Source organism: Topomyia yanbarensis, chromosome 2 (genome assembly GCF_030247195.1).
Source record: "Topomyia yanbarensis strain Yona2022 chromosome 2, ASM3024719v1, whole genome shotgun sequence".
NCBI classification, from domain to species: Eukaryota; Metazoa; Arthropoda; class Insecta; order Diptera; family Culicidae; genus Topomyia; species Topomyia yanbarensis.
The window spans coordinates 317,712,035-317,728,460 of NC_080671.1; the positions used below are offsets into that span (position 1 = coordinate 317,712,035).

Consider the following 16,426-nt stretch of genomic DNA (forward strand, 5'->3'; position numbering starts at 1 on the left):
CTTCGGCTATTGACCTCTCGATCTGCTCAAAATCGGTGGCTTCGAAATTTGTTTGGCGAACACTTCCGGACACACACAGCAGTGATCACTTTCCCATTCTGGTTTCCATGCCCGGACTGTCGACTATCCCAACGAAAAGACAGAAATGGATTTACGACCAAGCAGATTGGACAACCTACGAGCGATTGACCGCCAACGCTATTCGACCGGGCGTCGAAATATCAATCGACTGTTTCGTTGACCAGTTGATTAGAGCAGCAAACACCGCGATACCTCGCACTACCGGCAGAGTCGGTCCCAAAGCGGTTCCGTGGTGGTGTCCGGAGGTGAAAGCAGCTATCAAAAATCGGAGAAAGGCTCTTAGAACATTGAAGCGTATACCAGCAGAGGACCCACGAAAAGCGGAGGCACTGAAAAGCTTCCAGGAATCACGGGCAGCAGCAAGAAAGTCTATCCATGACGCCAAGAAAAAATCATGTGAAGACTTCGTCGCGAAGATATCTCCAAGTTCCACTACGTCGGACATGTGGCAGACAGTGAACACGTTGAGAGGGAAACGCCAACACCGCCCAACTGTCATCAAGCGGTCCAATGGTTACACGGATAAACCAGAAGAAATAGCTGAAGAACTGGCGCAACACTACAGCGAAAGATCCGCAACCTCCAGCTATTCGTCGTTGTTCCAGAGGGAGAAAGAAAAGGCCGAACGAAACCGCATAAACTTCTCGCCAGATAGCGATGATATCTACAATTCGGACTTCACCCTGAATGAATTGCTGTGGGCACTCGACAGAGGAAGAAGTGGCTCTTCAGGACCGGATTGCATCGGCTATCCAATGCTTCAACGACTGCCATTGTCTGTGAAAACTGCCATGTTGGAACTTTTCAACAGAATATGGCGCAGTGGCGTATTCCCACCCTGTTGGCGAACCGGAATCATCGTACCAATTCCAAAGCCAAGCTCGGATGACGCGGGTCCAGCTGCATTCCGTCCAATCACGTTAACTAGTTGTATGGCGAAGGTGTTCGAGCGAATTGTCAACCGACGGTTAACCACCGAACTAGAGTCGAACGGACGTCTCGACAAACGACAACATGCCTTCAGATCTGGTCGGGGTACTGACACATACTTTGCGGAGTTGGAGAGGTCATTACCCGACCGTGACGAGCACTGTCTGATAGCGTCGCTAGACTTGGCCAAGGCGTACGACACCACCTGGAGATATGGCATCCTACGAACACTGCAGAAATGGCAAATACGCGGATGATAAACATTGTCAACAGTTTTCTGGCAGAGAGAACGTTCCAGGTCAACGTAGAGGGGCATTTGTCCGCTGGAAAATGGTGTGCCGCAGGGCTCAGTGCTCTCTGTGACACTATTTCTCGTGGCTATCCAACCCATCTTCCGCGTGGTCCCGAACTCCGTACAAGTGTTGCTGTACGCCGATGATATTCTGCTTCTTGTGTGGGGAAAGAAAGAACAGTCGCTCCTTCGGAAACTTCAGGCCGCAGTAAAAGCCGTCGATAAATGGTCGAGAAGTGTTGGATTTACGATATCTGCAACGAAATCCAGCATCTTCTATTGCAGCCCTAACGTACGCCGTGAACCCATGCAGGCGATAAAGGTAGATGGTGTAGCCGTTCCGACACAAACGCTGCTGAGAACGCTCGGTGTCACTCTCGATCGATCACTCAACTTTAAAGCGCATTGTAAAATGACGAAGAAGACGTGTTAATCCAGGCTGCGTATCTTGAAGATGATCGGTGCCAAGCTACCCCGTGGTCAACGCGCTTCTTTACTTCAAATCGGGTCCGCAATTGTTACCTCGCGACTCCTCTACGGTATGGGACTTGTAAGCAGAGGAGGAGATGCCGTCATCCAAACGCTCGCTCCTACATACAACAGGATGGTAAGGTTTGCATCCGGTGCATACGTCACGAGCCCAATCGTAGCCATAATGGCAGAAGCTGGAGCCCTACCATTCGACCTACTCGTTCTTCAAAATATAGCCCGGTTGGCCATCCATACGTTGGAAAAAAGCAAGGACAATGCCGATCTCCCCCTGGTACATCGAGCATCCGAACGTCTGACAGAGGTGATCGGAATCCCTCTTCCAGCTATTTGCAATCGTACACGTTTAGCTACACGAAGATGGTACGAACCCAAGCCCCAGATCGTGTGGGACATAAAGAGACGTGTGAAAGCTGGTGACCCCTCGGAAATTGTTCGGCCTGCTTTTCAGGAGCTCCTAGCAGGTCGTTTCAACCGTTCAACTATCGTCTACACGGATGGCTCGAAAGACGATAATGCAGTAGGTGTGGGAGTGTATGGAGAATACTTCCAACAATCGGTTGGTCTTCCATCGTCATGCAGCGTCTTCTCGGCAGAAGCGTTTGCAATCAAAACGGCGCTAGCAACACATAACACGGTCAGTGATTTGGTGGTTATGTCTGACTCGGCCAGTTGCTTATCGGCATTAGAAGCTGGCACATCGCAACACCCGTGGATTCAGCAGATTGAAAACATGCTACGAGGCCGTCCAATCAAGCTGTGCTGGATTCCGGGTCATGCTGGTATCCATGGCAACGAAGAGGCAGACCGCCTCGCTGGAGAAGCCAGAGGTAATGCCCCCTTGCAAATAGCCGTTCCGGGAGCAGACGCGAACAACCAAATGAAAACAGCTATCCGAAATCAGTGGTGCCGTCGATGGTCTGCGTCCACTGAAGTAAAACTTCGCGAAGTTAAATTCGACACAGGGAAGTGGACTGACCGCGAGAATTCGGCTGAACAGCGAGTACTTACCCGGCTTCGCATAGGGCATACCCGGCTAACACACGACTTTCTGCTAAAGAAAACTTCACCACCAGTGTGCGACTGCTGTGGGATCATTGTAGATGTCCGCCATGTGATCCTCCACTGCAGAAAATACGACGACGCTAGAAGGAAGCACGATATCGAGTCGACTAGTCTGCGAGCGGCTCTGCGCAACGATAGGAAAAATGAGGAGAGTATGGTAAAATTTCTCAAGGAAACTAACCTATTTAAAATGTTATAAAATTTTATTTTGATTTGTAACTGCATAACTGATAACTGCATTGTAAAATTTACAGATAAAATAATTTCTTCCGACACGAATGCACCCTTCCTTGGTGTAAAGTGTCGTTAATAAACAACAACAACAACAACAACAATTTCGATCTCGTTTTTGACTATTTGGTAACACTGAGCACTGCACAGGTATCATTATCATTATCATTAATAAGATTCTCCCAATTAACGTTTTATAGCTTAGTTATGATTATATTTCTATAGGGAGTGCGTTTTACCCCATCCTCCCCAATTGAGTGTCCCGAAGTTAAAGTGATTAAACCAGTGTTCATGTTCATTTTTTGATTCAGTTTTCCTAAAGTGGCTTACAAATTGTCGTCCGGGTGAATAAAATCGATTTTATTCAAATTAGATATACAGTCGTGATTCGTTGGTTGGGCCACAGCCTATGTCCAATTAACGAATTCAATTCGCTATAGTTGGACCGACTGACATATGTCAAAAACTCTCCAAAGAAGGCATCAGTAGTGTAAAAGATTGTTAGATAGATTGTCAAAGTCAATTTGACATGAGATTTTAACGTTCAAATGCTTCATAGTTGGACAATGGTCCAACTAGCGGAGGTCCAACTAAAAAGCGGTCCAGTTCAAAAGTGTCCAACCAGCGAATCTCGACTGTACTGAAATTACATGCGTTGAGGAAAAGTCTCTTAAAATTTAATTAGGATTGGAGCACTATAACTTGAGTTGCAGCTATTCCAGGAACCAATTTACAGATCATTCCAAAATTTTCACTAGTTGTTCCTTGGCATATCAGCTACTTTGTGTACAATTTGTTTTTATTTGTATGACTGTTTCTAATTGGAAAACTCACGCATAACAAATAGGTGGCGTAATAAAAGGGTTAAAACTTGAAATGGGTAGTTTTGGGCAAGCAATGTGCATTGGATATAGCTAGCATTCTTTTATAGTCCGTTAGTTCCGAACAATTTACGATGGTCAATATTGTGACATCTAAACTTTGTGAGCAAAAACTGTACTTACCTAAATGTTTTACTGAACCGTGAAAACAGTATGTTACCTATGTTTACGCTCGACGAACCAAACAAATTCGTTGCAAAAAATATAGCAGTTAAGAACGATATAGAGCGAGATGCCTATTTTCATCCTATTCGAGAGGGTGATGCACTATACTGCATCCTACTATTTTAGCAAATGCGTCGAACAAAAACACTGCTCTAACCAGCGGCATCAAATCAATGGATTAACAATTGGCATTGGGCTGAAAAGGGCTTAACACTCTACCTATATTAACGCGTGACTTGTTAGCGATGAAATGTGGATTGAATACATAATACATAGTAAGCGGCAGGCAGAACCGCGTTGTTGTAAAATCGATCGGTGATTATGTGGCATTACTACGCTACGCCGGCATCGCGGCAGTCTTGTATGAGATGTTCGGTGGTTTCGTTTATTGCTAGTAAAGCAATAATGTATCAGCAGCATGTACTTCTGTTAAAAGAACAGGTTCTCTTGTATATTTATGTATGTAAATCACAACAGTGATTTTTTTTATTCAGATAGAAATGTCAACAGTGAATTAGGGTAGAGATGAAAAAATGTGTTGAAACAAAGTATCGGCCCCTGAATCAAGCACCTTTGTCGATACTTCACATTCTTAATTGCCGACAGCTCCCCATCCAAGTGCACCATACAATGTTACAATCGTTAACAAAGTTAAGATGATAAGCTTCAATACACTTGATGAATCATAGTCAAATATCACGAAGTCTCGAATGCTTTCCGCTTTAGTGATTGAATTGGCTGATTTTATTATTTACAGAAGAGATTACAATAAGCCTCATCCATCGATTATGTATTACAACAAATCTAAATAATAATTGTAGTGGTTCAAGTGTCCTACAACACCGTTTATATGTCACCTGAAGGTGATTTAAATTTTGGTCGCACCTCTAACGCAAATATTCACAAAATGGCTCAATTCATACCTATTCCTAAGCCAGGTAGCATGTGATTAACACAATCTTCGATTATACACTTTTTGTAACTTCAATGAACTCATCAGATTTTCGAATACATATTCATTACATGGTTGTTAAGAAAAACTCACAAAAAAATTGTCTTTTGCCACATCTGTTTTCAGAAGCGGACACGATTAACTAGGCTTTACGCTAAGAATGCATTAATAAGGTGTCTATGCCTTGAATGCATGCGTTGTATTAACATAAAGTTGTTTACATCCACTCGATTCGTTTCGTGATTGGGGATTCCCGGCTATAAAAAATGTAAATTTATATTGGTTTTATATGTTTTCTGGCAGATTATTTTGGGCCAGCTTGTTCCCTTGATTTGTATTAACCTTCCAAGTCTAAAAACTTTCCAAGTCTGTGGAAATCTGTGATAAATTTCCAAAAAATCTGTGAAAAATCACAATATACCCAAAAATCTGTGAATTTTTTATAAAAATGCCAAAAGTCTGGCATCTGTGAAAAAGAATCTGTGATCAAAAATTGTGGAAAAAAACTGTGGCATTACAGAAAAATCTGTGAATATGGTAACCCTGGGAGAACTGGAATAGGTTGTACAATAGGCTCAACATCATTTAAAAATATGAAAATAAAAATCGAAGTAATGTTTAAGAGTTTTCTGCGAAAAAATTAAAAGACTTCTGCTTTTGATCTTTTATTCGTTATTTATCGATAATTATAAAATTATTATTTTTTGAGTATTCAAAATGGCGGATCTTGTAGACCTCTGCGCGCAAAACATTGTCCTACTTCGTCAAGTGCAGGACCTCTTGACCTCTTCAAATGAGAAATTGATGTAATTTATTAAAATAGATAAAATCCCCTATGATTTTACCTGATTTCAATAAATTTTGATGAAAAGTAAACCAATTTTATAGACATTAAAGAAAAAACTGAAATTTGTATTTTTTTAGCCTTTCTCATATAGAAAGGTTATGCAATCACTCTGAAAAACGTTAACCTAATCCCGGAGGGCCGAGTGTCATATCCCATTCGACTCAGTTCGTCGAGATTGGGAAAAGTATGTATGTTTGTGTGTATATGTATTTATGCGCGTATGTGCCAAATAATGTCACTCATTTTTCTCAGAGATGGCTGAACCGATTTACCCAAACTTAGTCTCAAATAAAAGGTGCAACCTTCCCATCGGCTGCTATTGATTTTTGGATCGATCGGAATTCTGGTTCCGGAATTACGGGTTTAAGAGTGCGGCCACACAGAAATTTCCCATATAAACTATAGGAAAAATTAAAAATAGAATTTTTATTTTTGATGCTAAATGTCTTTAATGTGCATAAAACATCGATATTTGATGCAGACTCAAAAAAAAAAATTTGACGAAAATTAACTTTTTTGGATTTTGGCACATTTTTGCCTTTCTCATATAGAAAGGTTATGCACTCTGAAAGACGTCAACCTAATTTTTTGACTGGCATAAGGTTTCTGGATTTTAAAAGGGGCGTAGGTGATGGAATACGGAGAGAGGTTACCCCCTCCCCCCTCTACTGTTCACTTCCCTCCCTTTAAAATCCCCTTACATCACCCCTAAGACCACCACCCCATCCAGCCCTCATACCCCTCCCTCTCAACCCCATCATCTTTAAACCACCACTATATCACAAAGCATACCAAATTAAGCTGGGGAGTCGTTTGTTCGTGGGACTTTCGCCCTCCTCACACAGCCACCCCCGCATGACAAAATGAGTTAGCAAACAGATAACATTGATCTAATGCTGATTAGGCTAATGAAGTATGATATTTTTTTTCTTTCAAGTGTATCACCGTCGACACGTAGCTCATCAAATTTGTGACTGGCAAGCCATTGTGTATAAGTGCAAAGTGTACTAAGAATGTAATAAACATTTCCACAATTATGTTTAACATGAACAGCCTCCGAGCCATGGTTTAGAGAAATGAGAAAGGCACAATTGCACCGCTAGGTGGATTAAAACAGTTTTTTTTTGTTTTTTTAGTCCCTCACAAATTACCTGCCTGAGTGTTTCATTTTTTATCGACTATTGTGACTGTATCAGCACCTGTGGCATATGGTCACATGTGTTGCTGATTCGCACGGTGTCGGCAACTTTCACCCGAAGCTGCGACGATGGATCTCCATCACGGTAAATTTATCGTTCCGGCCAGCATCAGCTCGTTTTGTTTCCGGTCCCGGCAAATCGTCAGCTGTCAGCTCTACGCCTTACGTAACACCATGGTAGTAAGCACTACACATATTTTTTCTACATGCGCATGTTAGGAAGCTTTTAAAAGAGAGACAATACACGCCAAGACCCTAGGGCCACAGACATTTGAAAGGAAATACTCACACAAAAGCCAGTAATGAATGAAATCGGTACCGATTAACTGCACGGGGTAGAGCACTCTAACAAAGCGACGAGCCGAGTAGGAAAATAGATATGATCGCAAAGGCGGTGATGAGTAGTTAGCTATGTTAAAGGAGATGGTTTCGAATCCGGACATGAAAAGTTTTTGAATTACTTTTTTATAAAACTATCTGAAGTGATATGAAGAAAATCCTAGTAGAGGTTAATTTTTAGTGGTTCTGGGGAAGGCTTTCTTACGCTGTACGGGTGGTTAGTTTGGTTGACCCTTATGTTTCAGCCTCCTCTCCCTCGTTGAAGCGAACAGTATGAAGGATACACCTACACGCATACAAAAAACTACCCAAAATCAAGTTCCCAATCTCGTGGTATCGTGGAATAAGTGAAAATTAGGTAAACCGCGTTTCCCTTTACCTACGGCAAAAATTACAACTCATTGATTGGTTTTTTTATACTCAACCTTGAGTTAAATATACTTAAATTTAAGTTGAATTTACCTAATTATGAGTACACCCCAAGCAAGCCAAAAGTACCTTATTCCACGAAGACATCGACTGAGTCGAATTTCTCGTTTTGTTTTTGGCAAAACTAATAAGTGCGAAAGCGACGCACAACTCAAAAGTCAATTAAAGGAAATTATTCTTAGGGTTGTTTTATTTTTCCGTGTAGAATTGTTGCCGTGATGATAAATGACAAAAAGAGTTTTATAAATGTTTTTCAAATGTTCTTGAAGCACTTTTAAAGCCCACTTTCTTCCACTTTTTTGCAACCATTCGTTTCTACACGCAGAAAAATTTAGCATATTTAAACCAAAAATATGTGTTATTGAATTCAATCAATTATTGTTTATCACTTTAACCAACAAAATTATTAATTTCACAATATTTTTTTTATTAGCAAAACAATGTATTTTTGCTTTCAATAAAAACATTTTTAATTTCAATAATTTTCTTTTATTTTCAATAAAAAAAATATTAGAAAGCAAAACAATAAACTTTTTTATTGAAACAATAAATAAATTTTATTGAATTCAATAAATAAATTTATTGTCTCCCGACCAATAATTTTATTTATTGAATTTAATCCATATTTTTATTGAAACTACAAATCTTTTTTCTGCGTGTATAGATAGATATAAAACTAAATGCCCTTGTCATAAACAATGATAAAACCCAAAAACAACTTTACTCAGTACCTAATGCTTTGAACAAACTGCCATACAACTTTCACAAATCGAAACCCAATTAGCATTTGGATTATTACTTGGGATTGGACCTAATGACCCATTTGACCTAATAGCTTTCGGCTTAATTACCTATTCGGTTAAATGATATTCAGTCTAATGATCCGTTCATCCTAATGGCTTTCGACCAAACTGCATTCGGCTTAGCGATTGCAGAACATCATTAGGAACAAGTGGGATGATGTGCAAACATTGACGATTTCTGGTATTGAACAAGTTCGCCTACTGTTTTTGTTTGTATTGATAGTATGTTAATTTTGATCTATGATAGACGAGATAACGAGTGAATATTTTCGAATTCGATATTTTTTCAATTATCATCTTTTCGAATAAATTGTGCTTAGAATAATCAGTGATTTATGTCAATATGCATTTATTACATGCATTTTATCGGTATTGCGCATCACCATGCGTTTTTTAATATATCAAATATAACCTTTTGGAAATTGGAGAACAAAGTAGAAAAAAATATTTTGCATTTAGCACCACACTTCAACCAAGATACTCCGTAATTAGCATTTCAATTAAAATGAATTGAAGTATCGAAAAAAGAGGCTGTCTTTTCAATGCAGCGTAGGATTCAGTGAAACAAAACAAACTTTGGCATACACTGCTGCGTTACGACGACTTCAACTTTGACTTTATTCGATACAACTTCGATGAAGTATCAATGGCCATTGGTGCACTCTATTGGCCTGAGATGCTGGTTGGAAATGACTTCGATCAGGCAGTTGTGGCGTTCTACCTTGCCATATATGAGATTCTTCGTCGTAATGTTCCCTAAAAACGTGTCAGCAGAAAAGCAGAATATAAATTTCCGAGGTGGAACGCTGAGCTTTTTTCGCCTACGCAACGTACTCCAGAAACAACGAAAGCGATATTTACATCATAGGACCGACGACAACAAAACTATTCTTCGTCAAACTGAACTGCAATGTGAAACAGACCGGAACAGTGCATTCGGTGAATATCTGAACCAATTTCAGCGCAGCCTACGAAATAATCCTTCGACATTCTAGACATTTATAAACAGCAGAAAACGTTCCGGGGGTGTACCAGAAAATGTCTATATTCGAGACAAAAATTCACAGTCCGATGCCGAGTCGGTGAACTTTTTTGCAGATTGCTTCCGAGATGTATTTATCAGTCCATCTGTCTATCCATCGCAACAGTACCTTCCTAACGTAAATGATTCTGATGTAGCGAGCGCTCTGTCCAGCGCTGATCCTTTGAAAGGGCCTGGTCCGGATTGCTTGCCTCCTGTGTTTATTAAGCATTGTGCCCGAGCACTTGCTGCACCAGTAAGTATTATTTTTCAGCGTTCAATCCCGGAAAATATTTTCCCAGTTGCATGGAAAGAAGCTGCTATAGTTCCTATTCATAAGGCTGGAGATAGACATAATGTTGAAATCTGCAGAGAAATCTCGCTACTGAACTGCCTAGCTAAAGTTCTGGAAAGTTTGTCTACAATGTAGGGTTGCCACCTCTGGAGAGGCTTTGACCCGGAGATTTTCACTGATCTGGGGGGTGGTGGATTTTGAGTGGAACGAGACAGAAATTGGAATCAAAGCGATTGCTAGGCATTTTAGAGCACTTTAATCGATTTTTATAACCACGTTAAAGTAAAACTGCAAATTTTTCACGCTTGAGAACGGTTTTATCGGTTTAATGTGGTGTAGTATTTCACTTCCCCGACTAAGTGCCAATAATACAAAAGCACCAGCTACTCTCACTGTGGAGGTCGAACGAACATTGCTCTCCTCCACAACTAACAGGAGAAAGAGAGCAAAGGAGGCAAAGCTGCGACATCACACTATGTGGTGTCGATTATTCGTCACCAACAAATTTTAATTTCGCAACAAAGGGGCAAAACTCACCTCCCTAGCTCAGTTAAGGATTGCTACTGGAGTAGCAACAACACCGCAAGAACTCGTTTGATGTTCACCTAGTCAGTTGGATTAGAACAAATCTGCCAGACCTTAGTGCTGGTGATAAGCACCACTAAGAGTGAAATGATTTGGTAAAATTGCAGTAAAATAACTTTTTTACACCATTTTGAGCGACTTAGTGGAATACAACATTTCAATTGTAGCACATAGCGAAATATTACTTTCCTTAACCCTCCGGAAGTCGCGCATATGGCTTACCGAACGAGCAGCCGCTGGTTCCCTAAGACGATTTCGCTAGATTTTCAGAGCACCGTGCACTCAGTGCACTAGTGCGACTTCCGATAGGTTAATTTGTAGTAAATTTTATTTGTTTTTAATTTTCATTGCTTTGTGAAAGAAATTAGCAATATTTGGTGAACTCTTTGCCACCTTGAAACGAAGAGTTAGTCGGGAAAAATAAATCTGAACCAGAGTAATAGTTAGACTTTTTAAATATTTTGTAAAGAATCAATTAATTCCAAAAAAAATTAACCTATGCTTCTTCCCGCCAAACCCGGAGAAATTGATGTAAAACCCGGAGACCCGGAGATCGCTCCCGAAAACCGGAGTCTCCGGGTCAAACCCGGAGGGGTGGCAACCCTACTACAATGCGATGTACGCTGCTTCTTCCAACATATTCGACGAACGACATCACGGATTTGTGAAAAAACGCTCCGCCAAGTGGACGCTAAATACTTTGATTTCGCGAAAGCATTCGACAAGGTGCTCTACAACATTGCTGTTTTGAAGCTGGAGCGACTAGGTTTTCCTGAGTGGGTTACCAGATGGCTGTATTCTTACCTCGATCCGCCTTCATTAGAATTGGCACTATACGCTCAAGCGTATGCGTAACGCCAACCGGTGTTGCTCAAGGAATCCACTTAGGGCCACTGATCTTTCTCTTATTCATCAACGACCTCTGCACCCGCAGCAACTCTGAAAAACTACTCTATGCTGATGATCTGAAAATCTTTCGTTCAGTTGCCTCAGCACTCGACTCTGCTGTGCTCCAAGACGATATAGCCAATATAGAGGAATGGTGCTTGCTGAACGGTATGCAGATCAACGTTGATAAATGTAAGATGATAAGTTTCGGACGCTCGGCAAATATAATACGTTGCGAATATACTCTTCAAGTCTGTGTCATCGAGCGGGTGGATTCTATCCATGACCTGGGAGTGTTATTCGACAGAAAACTTCGTTTCGCCGACCACATCACTGCAACAACGGCGAAGGCTTTTGAAACTTTTTTTTTCTAAAACGGAACACAGTCGATTTTGTGGATTTCTACGCACTGAAATCTTTATACTGAGCACTGGTCCGGAGCACCTTGGAGTATGCTGTACAAGTATGGGCGCCATACAACGCCGTTCAAAGTAGCCGACTGGAGTGCGTTCAGAGAAGTTTTGTACGATTTGCTCTCAGAAAATTGCCTTGGAACGACTCTATCAGTCTTCCGCCGTATAATAATAGATGGATGTTGCTGGATTTGCCAACGCTGGTGTCTCGCCGCACGTTCTTGCAAAGAATGTTCATTTTCGATATGTTGTTGAACAATTTATACTGTCCCGACATCCTCTCAAGGATTCATTTGTTTGTTCCCCCTCGTGATATAAGGAATCGTCCGCTTCTGTGGATTCCTAGGCATCGTACAGGATATGGCCAGAACAATCCGGTAGACAGATGTTGTAGCAGATTCAACGAAACTGTTTTAGTTTATGACTTCCATACCACTAAATCTAATTATAAGTTAGCAATTAGAATTTTTTAACGTTGACACTAACAATAGCATTAAGTGTAATCTGTACGATATATATCGAAGATGTAATAATAAATAAATATTTTTGGTTACTCTAACCAAGTCTCACATTGACGGAGCGCTGTTTTCAAGCCATTTATATTATTTATAGGCTTGGACTCAAATGTGTATAATTAACGAAATAGCACCCTCCCTCATAGAAATAAAATAAGCCTGTATTATGTCTCAGATAACTGTGATCGCTTGGTATGCTTTGTTTCATGAGAACGTGGACGAGAGTTTTCCAACAATTCAATCAAAACTTTTATTTATATTCGAATATGCCATATTCAATAAATCAATCAATCATGAGTAGCTTCGAAATTTCTAACCTTATTTTCGACCAATTTTTGCGTAGTCGACGGACAAAGAGCTATAAATCGTCCAAATTGTGCTACACATCATGCACCGATTTTAATTCGAGTTTGGACCAACACAGCTTTTCAAATGGTTCGGCATCCGTAGATTGAGAAGACCTGGTCATTATCGTGAAAGGATTTTTTATCTTTCTGAGCCGTACTCAAACGGTACGCATGTTTGGGATCAGTATCCTCCTGAAGCACCCAATATTCATTACTACTTTTGACTGTTAACTTTTACGACTTTGTTGGTCCACGCTAACCAGTTTTAATCATTTTCTTCGCATCCTAATTTACGACAAACAGTTTTAAAGCCATACTCGTTTCGAACCCAGTTCATCGAACTCCGCTACATTTTTACAAAGACTTCGAAGCTGCTTTCGAATATAAAAAAACGTCTGGATTCTCTCTGGATGTTCGAAAAAAAACTTTAAACGCTGCAAATATTCGGAATAAATTTAACAGAAATGTTTCAATTTTTAGGTCTTGAGGTATGGCCAACCGATGCACAGTGGCGGATTTCCCTAAAAACCTGGCCAAAAGTCGAAAATAGTTTTGATTGACCTGCAAATGCATACCACGGTTTTTTGGAGCGCAGATTACGATTTTAATGCCAGATTTGAGCTGGTCTGGCCGAAGCCGTTGATAAACACTTTGGGAGTAACATTATTTGCACATTAAAGGACAATTTGCTACATACAGACATCATCATCCATTGCTTCCCAGCTGATCCCGATCGACTAAAGAGTAGTAAAACTAGGAGTAGTCGCAAAAGTTCAAGCTTTAACCAAAAAAATGCACCTTTTTCTAACTTTTGTTTTCATCGCACATCACGACCTCTGCCCTTGTTATTCTGCAACACTACTCAACGCGTGACATTTCGAACCCTCAACGCTTTTATTTTGGATTGACGTAACCCATGACCCAGTTTGTTGATACGTCTACGCTATGTTTTAGGCTGAACAGCATTTGTTGTGATAGACACACCTCTGTTTATCCAACCGTGCTCATATCTAACACATTACTTCGAATTGTGTTTGCTACTTGCGTGCTCTCGATGTCATTTTACATAATAACAACTTTCACTTTTCTGGTTTGTTTGTAAGCACTAGCAGCATCGAAATTTAATTATAGAACACAGTGACTTAAACCCTTCTTAATTCATGAATCAGATAACTAAAACAGTTCTGCAGTTTTCATTATCATTACCTTTTCCCGCGCGTTTCCACTTTTTTGCAACGATTCGTTTTTATAGATAGATGTAGACTTGGCGAAGATATTTTTCGTCTACGAAATTTGAAGGACTGAGCCCGATCCGCACTTGCACCCCGGATTATCTAACTCAACGTTTGGCAATCTTTGATGAATGGTGATAGCTTTGATACTCGAAGGCAGTGAAAAGGGTGCTTAGTGGTTTGCAACAGCGCAATGCAACGATACCGATGCCAACTACCCGAACCGTGCCTCTCGCGTGTCACATTCAGACTGAGCTATCCAACCAAAGGTAAATCGCGTTTTCGATAGACTTCTCGACTCGATCTATTCTGTTTTGGCCGGCATCGTGCCTGATGGTATCAACATGGGTTTTAGTTGTGTTAGTTAGCCGCCTATCTTGTCTAGTGGATATAGCATGCGTTGGATTTTCCACTAAGGTGTTGGAGTTGGCATTCTAATCATTTTCACATTTCATTTGCATTTGTGAGACTAATGATTGACCTGTTAAGTAGGATTGGTGAACAGTTGTGGAACAGGTTTTTTCTTGCATTTTCCTACTACATATGTATGAATGGTTCATTAGAGAAAGACTGCAGTAGGCGCCAGTGGCGTCGTCAGGATTTGTTGGCCTTGCGTTTTAGCGGGAATAAATCGCACCCAATCAGTATAGATAGAAAACACTTAATTGAAATAATGAAATGTACTCCCTCAAATCATATCTAATAATCTGGTAAAAAGATAAGACATATATATGCAATTATCATTGAATAGTCATTATCCGCTATATTCCGAAGATTGTTGAATCAAGCTTCACAAAAAGGATTTCTTCAGATAAAAACAGACTAATCATCCCATATCATGGTTTTACAAAAGTCGTTCAACCTCCGAAAATGTATCAGTTTATTATTTCACTACTTCACTACCATGACTTTAGTAAAACTTTAAACCCCATTAACATCCCAATGCTGGATGTTATTTCAATAAAGAATGAAAACGAATTCAGGTTGTTAAAACGTTTAAAAACATATCCAGCAAACCGGCATGTGTTCTGTTAGTATGAGAATTTTCTTGGATATTAACCGTCAAATGAATACCTACAGTTTGTTTTCGTGACTCTTTTACACTTGTTGCGCCCCCGCTTCTCACGCTGCTGGTTGTTTCGGTTGGTACTTAACTCAAGTGCACTAACCTATTCATTTTCAACCTTCTCAGCACAAGAAACACTTCAGTTCGCTGTCATACGTATATCTTTGGGCCATGTCGAGATGAAAACCGGTAAGCTGCGACACGTTAGGAGTAAAAATATTTCGAAATCGTGTGGCCACTTTATTTCCATTTAGGTATTTAATAGAAGTGGTTTGGATCTATTGCGTAAACGATGAAGATATTTGTGACGGATGGCAGTTGGTATGTGGTTTCGAATGAGTATGAGTATGGTTTAACATATTTATTACTACTTGCTTCGTCATGTACACGTTCAGTTAGAACCAATATTAAAATTGCAAGATTTTGAAAAAAAAAAATTGATCGATTATTCACCTCACTATATTTTCTGATTTGATTCTTTGTGTTTTAGTGACTATTACATTGACGCCGTAACTTGTAATTTAATAGGGAATAAAGTACATCTCCGTGAGAACATAACTTATTCTTATATCAAGACTAACCTATGAAAAGGGTGTATGTATTTTATGTTTAAAACAAAATGACGTATAAAGTATGGAAAGAAGTTGTACAAAAACTTAAACAAAAAAAAACAATATACACTAGTAAAAGAATTTCAATTTTATTTCAAAAAAATCTAACAAACAATTAATTCTGCGTGTTGCCAATGAGAGAGCATAACTTATCGTCGTTTCTAGGCGAGGATTTGTGAAGATTCTGTTGCCGGCATTGGTGTTTGGATCGCCAAACTAATCTTAGTAAGACCAGCTGGAAAATGAACTGGACTTCTTGCTGCTTCTAGTTAGCTCTTAGTTTACCACCTTTTATCTACCGTATATAGGGTTTCAAATCTATTTTTCCTGTCATTTGTTCGATTCACAAAACACGAAAAATCTGCAGGGCAATTCTCCTAGAATATTTACAATACTCCAATTAACAATAAATTTTACTGGTTGTGGTCCACTAGTTAGGAGGTTGATAACAGTTTATTATCTTTCTCCAGACAAAACCAAAACCTCTACTAATAATTGATCCACTGGGTTCCTGCTACCATGCCGTAAGAGGAGACCTCAAATCAAAGTGTTTCTCCGTGCCGAGGACTAAAGTATGTCAGTCGCACACGGAGTGTCGTGGGTCTTATCCTTGCTGTTACGCGAATCTCTGACACAATGGACGTTTTTTCTATGTTTCGGGGTTTGCTATGCGATTATAATCCAATATATTTTCTATTTGCTATACAACAAGTGCTGATTATGAAATGTGTAGTGCTGTAATTGAGTATGG

At 40.0% G+C, this 16,426-nt stretch overlaps 1 protein-coding gene across 2 annotated transcripts in view; it reads right to left on the bottom strand.

Moving 5' to 3' along the window:
• Nucleotides 1–14,258, bottom strand: part of LOC131683702 (alpha-tocopherol transfer protein-like) — a 35,655-nt gene extending 21,397 nt beyond the window's left edge. The window contains exon 1 of one of the 2 annotated variants that reach the window (XM_058965924.1): nt 13,973–14,258. The gene's annotated coding sequence lies outside the window, so the exon portion shown is untranslated. Of the gene's footprint in view, nt 1–13,750; nt 13,902–13,972 lie in introns of those variants that run through there. The other variant, XM_058965926.1, reaches the window with a different exon arrangement.
• Nucleotides 14,259–16,426: the final 2,168 nt, after the last annotated feature.